The sequence below is a fragment of the Suricata suricatta genome, chromosome 12, assembly GCF_006229205.1.
Source record: "Suricata suricatta isolate VVHF042 chromosome 12, meerkat_22Aug2017_6uvM2_HiC, whole genome shotgun sequence".
Classification (NCBI taxonomy): Eukaryota; Metazoa; Chordata; class Mammalia; order Carnivora; family Herpestidae; genus Suricata; species Suricata suricatta.
Genome location: NC_043711.1, coordinates 59,572,333 through 59,580,543, shown reverse-complemented (window position 1 = coordinate 59,580,543; position 8,211 = coordinate 59,572,333). Strand labels below are relative to the sequence as shown.

The window sequence follows — 8,211 nt, the reverse complement described above, 5'->3', positions numbered from 1 at the left end:
TAGCTTGGAGGAGGCATCTAGTGGGTCAAGTATGCTACTAAACATCTTGCAACACACAGCATGGCCCCATAACAAATAACTATTAGGCCTAATTTCTATAATGCTGAGGTTGGGAAACCTTGTTCTAGGGCCCCCACTAGGCCTTGGAAATATACACATGAAAACACCATATTATCTATCTACTCAAAAACATGAGTTCATATTGACAGAGATTTCAACACAATCAGATTCATCCTACTTCCTTTCTGTAGCTGTTGCCCTTTCGCTAATAGCCATTAACCTATCACATTTTCCTCAACATATTTCTTTGTTTTCTCAATACTAGAATTCACAAAAGATAAAATATATTCTAGGTCAGTGCTTCACAACTTATTTTCACAGGATCATATTTCTAAAGGTGGCTGAAAAGCATTAGCTGTCCCTTTATAAAAAAAGGACACAAGGATCAAATCCATCTATGAAAGTTAGAAGAGAATTAACCAGATTTTTTTTTACTGCAGATACTTTCTGTTTCAGAGAGTATTCTACTGTGCATTCCTATCTCTGAGAAGAAGCTTTTTTATACAGAATATTTTCAATGTATTTGTTCAGGTAATTCTTAATAATTTAATTAAGAAGACTTATTAAAAGACTATACTTTCAAGGATCATTTCTATAGTTTGCTACTAGAGAGGTTTCTTTGAACATGTAGAGTACCCAAAACCACAAGGAAGAGTTGCAGTGTTCTCTCCTGAGTGTGAAGTTGGCTTTTCGTGCTGTTTTTATAGCTGCTGATCACCGCTGATGATTGTTCTTTCTTCTCCTTTGGAGGAGTAAGAGGGAGAGAACACAGTCTGAGTGGTTTCTATTTTCACCTATAAAAAAAAAGAAGACTTATTAATACATAAAGCTACATTCATGCTTCATGCAACTATTTGCAAAATACTGTTTTAGATCTTTTTCATTCTGTTTAGAACTTTCTTGTTGATGTTGTTTTTAGATTTTCTCATGAACATAAAAAATTTTGTGCTTTTGAGGGAATCCAATTTTGGAGAATATTTACAGAGCAGGTTTCTTCCAGAAAGCACCTTTGTGCCTTACATCTGGCACTTTGTATCCTTGCTGACTGCTACAGTCCCAGTACCTAGCAAAGGGCTCAGTAAGTGACTTATTGAATGCATGAATCTTCCCACAATGGTAAGGGCCTGCAAGAAAGAGTGTTAGTTTAGAATTTGTATGCAGGCTCATCACACCCCGCAGCTCTAATCTTGTCACTGGTACTGCCTGGGGTGTCTGAACTCTCTAGTGAAGTCACTTTTTAAAGGTGGAAGGGAAAGGGGAGTGATGGTCATGGAGGAGGGCACTTGTGGGGAAGAGCACTGAGTGTTATATGGAAACCAACTTGACAATGAACTATAAATAAAAAATTAATAAATAAAGGTGGAAATTGAATCCATTCAGTCAGTCAGTCAAAGTTTATGTTGTGCCTACTGTATGTCAGGGATTATTTTCTCATCAAGAAGTGTTTACTTGTCTATTTAGGTGGTTATGAAGAGAAAATGATGATGTGTGTTTGGTCTTCCACAAATTGCTTGGTAAAAGGAAACACTTGAGAAAGTGTCCCAAGCATTGATGATGAATGATTCAACCTCTGGGACACCCTTCCCAGGATCATATTGTCATCCCTCCCCAATGTGGCAGATTGACACTTCTTCCCAAGCCTTTGCTATTTTTCAAGAAGATGCAAGAGTTGTCTAGGCTCTGGCAATTGAAAATGAGAGTTCTAACAAATAATCTCAAAGTCATTATAACTTCACAATTACAGCCAACAAGATGTCTACCCTGACACATTCCAGTGTCTTTAGTCACTATGGGCTTTAAGTCCTGCTAAGTTTATGAATTGGCAGAGAATTTCTGTTAGGCTTGGACTTGCATCCTGCACTTGACCACATTAACCACCAGAGGGGAATATTCACCCACTGATGATCACTGCTTCTCCTGTAGATTCATTTTAGAGCCTGCCTGTGCTTCACTTTCTGAAAGTGTTCCTTAGGGTGAGTTAGGATCCAACTCGAGGAAGGGAGTTTTGCAAGCTAAATACTTTTATAGTGCAGTCTCAGATTCTGGAGAACCCCATCTCCTTGGCTCTGTGTTCCTTGCTCTGGACTATATGTGCACATCAGGTGTTACAGAACAGAGCCACTGTCAGTGGGTGGCATCAGCCTCCCATTATACAATGGTTAAGCTGCAATGCCTAGAACTGGACCTCCCAGGAGGGAAAAATGGACCTAGAAATGGCCATTGTGGAAGACTGAGACCTTCTGAAAGCAGATGACAATGACTGTGGTTACCCCTGTGTGCAAGTCTGAATTCTGCCTTCTCTTTTCGTTCTCGTCTCCACCACTTCTCTCTACTCTCACTCCCTTTCCCCCTTTCTGAAACCATCGACCTCTTTCTTGTTCATTGTCATCTCTGAGAGGCAGAAGCATGAGTGTTAGGGGACATTGTTTTTGTTTTAAAGATTAACAAGGGTGTGTGACCTATTTGTGATAGATATGGTTTCCGATCCAATGTGACATGATTGAGGAGAATTTCAGCAAAGTCCTGATCTAATTAACCTGCAGACACAGGACTCCCTTTACTGTCACCTGCTCAGACTTGGTGCTTACTCTTTGCTCCAAGGAGGTTGGTCTTTTCTCCACTAAGCTTCACTGTTATCACCATCATGATCAACATTTCCATCACCGTGACTGCCACCACCATCACTACTACCATCACCGTCACTACCACCATCACTGCCAACATCACCAGCATCACTACCACTATCATCATCACCACCATCAGGATCATCATGATCATCGTTACCACCATCATCACCATCATCACCAACATCATCACCACCATCACCACTATCAACACTATCATAACCATTATCACCATTGCTGTCATTACCACCATCACCATCACCACCATCATTACCACAATTACCACCATCATTGCCATTACCATTCCACCATCATAACTATCATTACCACTACTACTGCCATCATTACCATCATCACCAATATTGCCATCACCGCCATAATCACCATGATTACCACCATCACCACCATCATCATTAATACTGTCAACCATCACTGCCACCATCATCATGATTACCACCATAATTTCCATCATCACCACCATTACCATTAACATCATAACCACCACTCCCAGATGTCAGCAGTTATTCTGCATCAAACATTGTGCTATGCCCTTTATAAACCTTAATTCATTACATAACTATGCTGCTTTCATGCTTACAGGCAAATAGAAGGTTCTGAATTAGTGTGAATTGAGATATGAAAGAATTAAGATCTTCTTTTGCTCTCAAGAACTATCTTGAAATAAAAAAGACAAAAAGACTTAGTTTATTTCTTAGCTCCTATATGCTGGACCTTCCCCAGCTAGCTCTGATCTGGACATCTGTAGCCATGTCTTCTCTGGCTACTAGTCTTGTCCTTCAGATTCTGGTTTCCTGGTTCTGCAATTTTCAGAGAGTGGCATCTCTTGGTACATGAAATGCTAGAGTCTTGCCCTCTGTACCTGCATCCTTCAGTTTTGTCCTTCCTGTAGCCTGGCCTTTAAGGATACAGGACTCCTTGCTGTTTTGCACATGCAGACGAACATGAAAACACACGTGCGCACACACACACACACACACACACACACACACACACACACACACCTGTCTGGGCTCATATGATTTTCCCTTTTGGAGAGTTTGCCTCTACCTTTTCACTCTTCCCCGAAACTTTGCTTCCCAAATCATATCTGTTTGTCAGATTTAGGTCTGTATGAACCCTGTTTATTAATTCCTCTCTGGTCCATTCAGCTCAAAATGAACCCTTCTTTTCAATTCCTACAATACTTTGTATTCACCTTGTTACTATCCTCATTTAGGGCTCCTTGTTACTTGCAGATATATATTTCTGTTCCCCATGAAGCTGTGAGTTCCTAGAAGTCAGAAACTGAATCTTTTATTTCTCCTTGTGATCTGCCTGTCAGACATCACTGAAATAGTCACAAAGACTAACTATTGATAGTAATAATAATAATATCAGCTTACAATGAACACAGCAATTACTAACTCATTTTAGCTTCACAATAACTATTTGGTAGGTAATATTACTATCCCCATTTTACAGATGAGGACATTGAGGCTTAGAGATGTTATGAAACTATCTCAAAATTCACAGCTTATAAATGGAAAAACCAAGATTTTAAATCATATAGTCTGGATCCAGAAGCTGTGCTTTGCCATGAGGTTAGATGTTCCAGCTGTCTGCAGTCTTCACATCCTTTGGACACCGACAGATTATGTTCTGATCCATGGTTAAGCCACATTTGAGCTGGAGCTCAGTGGATGGGGTTTCTTAAAACTCCAGGGTCATTGCCCCCCACACAGATCTTGACACTGATTTATGTTCATTTGTCTCGGCCCAGACTCTCCTACTGTCTGGAATTCTTTTTCCCTTATGTTACCTCCACAACTCCTCTTCATCTATTGTGATTCAGCAGCTATTAAACCTCCATGAAGGTGGCTATCTAATGTGGGCCACTCAGCACAATTGCAAGTGGTTTATCTAGGAGGTAGTCCCAGGGAACACTTTAGTATAGTTGGGAAATGTGAACGGAAGGGAAGGCAGCTGATACAGGGAGTTTGAATTGTCAGGAGGCTGCTTTGGGCAACTGGGGCTCAGTCCTGCTGAGAACTTCTGGAGGGTGGTAGAGAACAGATGGTGAGCATCAGTCAGTGCACGGGGGATACTTCCAAGAGCACTAGTCCTCTAGCACTTACCTATGCCACTAGTGGAGGTAAACTGATGTTGGTGCTGGCAGTTGGGAGGTGAACAGGTAGGCCCTGGGGTAGGAGGAGCAAGGGAATGAGGTCAGCATCTACCACAGGTGTCATGATGCTCTCTCCTCCCTCAGCACCCTGGGTGGGTTTAAAGCCCCTGCCCTGAGCTCTCCAGGGCTCTATTCTTTCTCTGGTCTGTTTGCTTGTCCAGCACCCCACCTTCCTTACAAGACTGCACATTTATTGAGGATCAAAGGCTCTTTTCCCTTGATTTCTCCAGTGTCCAAGCAAGTATCTTGCACAAAACATATGCTTATAACTATACAAGGAATAACAAAATTAGGCCCATATTATGACAAGCCTGAAAAAGTCTCTCAATTCTTGATTCAGAAACTAATTTATGGAGGAATACTCTTGAATAATTAAAAGAGAAAATATTTTACAGAAACTGCAGAAACAAAAAGCAAATTGCTTCATGCAATTTAGAAAATCACCCAGAAAAAATTAGAATGCATAACAAGGAAACCGAAGAGAAGGAAAAGTAATCAACATTCATGAGGCTCAGAAACAAAGTGAAGTTAAAGTGAAAATACATCACCAGTGGGGTGAAGATCATTCTCTTCTTAGTAGACCAGAAATCAAGTAAGAAACCCACCAGAAACAAAATACTGGCATCCAGGGTAGTTACAAGTGGCATCCATAGGAAAACAATTGTAGTGGCATCTTGGTAAACTTGGTGGCTGAACTGGATAACATAAGTGTCATTTGTGTATTGTATCAAGTTGATACATGACACCTAATATGTGGTGAAATGTTTTTGCTTATGTACTTTAAAGAATTTTTAATATCCTAACTGCATCATACCCCAATCATGCGGTTTTGGGGCCTGTGTCAAAAGTGCCCAGGGAAGAGAAATTGATAGGCAGGGACAAAGTGGCTTTGAGTCCTTCTGCTGCTGCCTGTGCTTCCTGTAGCAGATTCAGACATCTGCCAGGTGTATTATGTGGGCATTTGTGGTGGCCACTAGGGCTATCTTCTAAATATTCCTATTTCTTATCATGGGCATGAGATAGCATCATACTCTCCCTTCCTTTGAGTCAGGTATAGTCACATTACTTGCGAGGAACTGAAATATGTCACTTCCAGTAGCACTTTTGAGAACTGTGCTCACTCCCTGGTGACTGATGTTGTTTCCAGTGGTATTTTCTTCACCCTCTTCACCCACAGAATGAATACAGCAGGGAGCAGAGCCCCCCCAAAACATGGAGTGCATAAGTGGAACAAGGAAGGCACAGCACTTGAGGGTTATTTTGCTGTTTTCTCACTGAGGTTTTGGGCTGTTCTTTACCACAGCATAACCCAGACTGTTCTAACTGGCAGCAGTTTCAAGATATGGAAAATGAGCCTCAGAAAGACTAAGGAACTCTCCTGATTGTACATTGGTAAGACCTATACTTGCCTGATAAAGTCTATGCCTTCTTGTTTTTGACAATCAGGATGTAGGCAGGTTGAGGACAGAGACTTTCATTATTCTTTTAAATATTTTTAAACGTTTATTTATTTTTGAAAGAGAGAGACAGAGTGTGAGTGGGGAAGGGCAGAGGGAGAGGGAGACACAGAATCTGAAGTAGGTTCCAGGTTCTGAGTTGTCAGTACAGAGCCTGGCACGAGGCTCGAACTCACGAGCCATGAAATCATGACCTGAGCTGAACTCAGATGCCCAACAGACTGAGTCACTCAGTCACCCTGAGAATTTTAGCTAAGAGCAGGAGAAGAAGAAAGAAAAAAGCAGAGAAAGAGAGGGAAAGGAAGAATAAGGAAGAAAATGAAAGGAATAGGAATGAAACAACTATGTGTGATCTTCATAAACCTTTCTTGAAAACTTTCTTCTTTTTTGTTAACTATAGAAAAAGAAAAGAAGATCTCTAATTAGGTAGAGAATATTCCTTATAAACGTTAATTTATATTGAGATATAATTTTTTTAGATAAATTCAGCTCTGGAATAAAAAGAATTTCCACTTGATGGATATTTTATTCTATTTGAATGAAATGTTCTGGGAATACTTGCTAGATTTTTACAAAAGACCTTCTGAGCTACATATAAAAATAAAAATTGCCCCTGTGAATGCCCCAGATTCAAATATAGTCACATTCTGGAGTACTGACTTTGGGGATTAACATACAACTTTGGAGTGGAGGCCATAACACATGTAAGGGATTTGGGGTGAACCCATCTGCTCCAAGTCTGTTATGTGTGGTGACTCTGCTCTGAGCTTGGGCAAGTAATTAGCTTCTCCAACTTTCAAAGTATTTTTTTCTGTATTATGACCTAAACATTTATATTGGCTTCAAATACGTTCATCAAATAATTTTTGTGTGCAAAGATGAATTTACCAAAAGTTTGCTTTGTCAGCTCCAACTCAGAGTATTTTTTATTTTCAGTATTCATTCTTTTGTAGGCATATTTTAGGTATAACTATATAAATATGCCCCAACACCTCCTAAGCTTCATATCTGTATTCCCAGCTCTCTGTTGGATATGTCCATCCAACTATCAGAAGCTTAAATCAAGTTCAAAACATCCAAAAATGAGCTTATTATCTCACTTGATAATATCATCACCAGTCAGGTGCAGAATTGAACTGTAACACTTAGCTATAAAACATAGTTGGCATATTTGACCTCCAAGTATCTTGTATCTGTCAGGCCCTCTTCCCTGGTTCAAGCACTAGGCTCTTCTACACCAAGTTTACACTGTTACCATAGCTCAATAATGAAGCACACTGAGTCTCTGCTTCCTTTAAGATGTTGGGATGTATGTGCCCCATTGAATCACCATTTTTATACCCTTTGGATAAATACCTAGTAGTGCTGGGTCATAGAGTAGTTCTATTTTTAGGTTTTTGAGGATCCTCCATGCTGTTTTCCAGAGTGGAGGCACCAGTTTGCATTCCCATCAACAGTCTAAGAAGGTTCCCCTTTATTTGCATCCTTACCAACATGTGTTGTTTTCCTGAGTTGTTAATTGTAGCCATTCTGAGAGGTATGAGGGGGCATCTCATTATGTTTTTGATTTGTATTTCTCTGATGATTAGTGATGTTGAGCATCTTTCATATGACTGTTAGCCATCTGGATGTCTTTTTGTAAAAGTATTTATTCATGTATTCTGCCCATTTTTAACTGGATTATTTGTTTTTTGGGTGTTGAGTTTGATTAAGTTCTTTATAGATTTTTGATACTAACCCTTTATCTGATATGTCATTTGCAAATATCTTCTCCCAATTCTGTTAGCTGCCTTTTAGTTTTGTTTATTGTTTTCTTTGCTGTGATGAGCTTTTTATCTTGATGAAGTCCCAATAGTTCATTTTTTGCTTTTGTTTTCCTAGCATC

At 39.9% G+C, this 8,211-nt stretch overlaps 1 non-coding gene across 1 annotated transcript; it reads left to right on the top strand.

The window, feature by feature from the left end:
* Nucleotides 1-627: 627 nt before the first annotated feature.
* On the top strand, nucleotides 628-842 carry LOC115275645. Its single transcript, XR_003901681.1, has one exon. It is a non-coding gene; the product is annotated as a small nucleolar RNA U3 (small nucleolar RNA).
* Nucleotides 843-8,211: the final 7,369 nt, after the last annotated feature.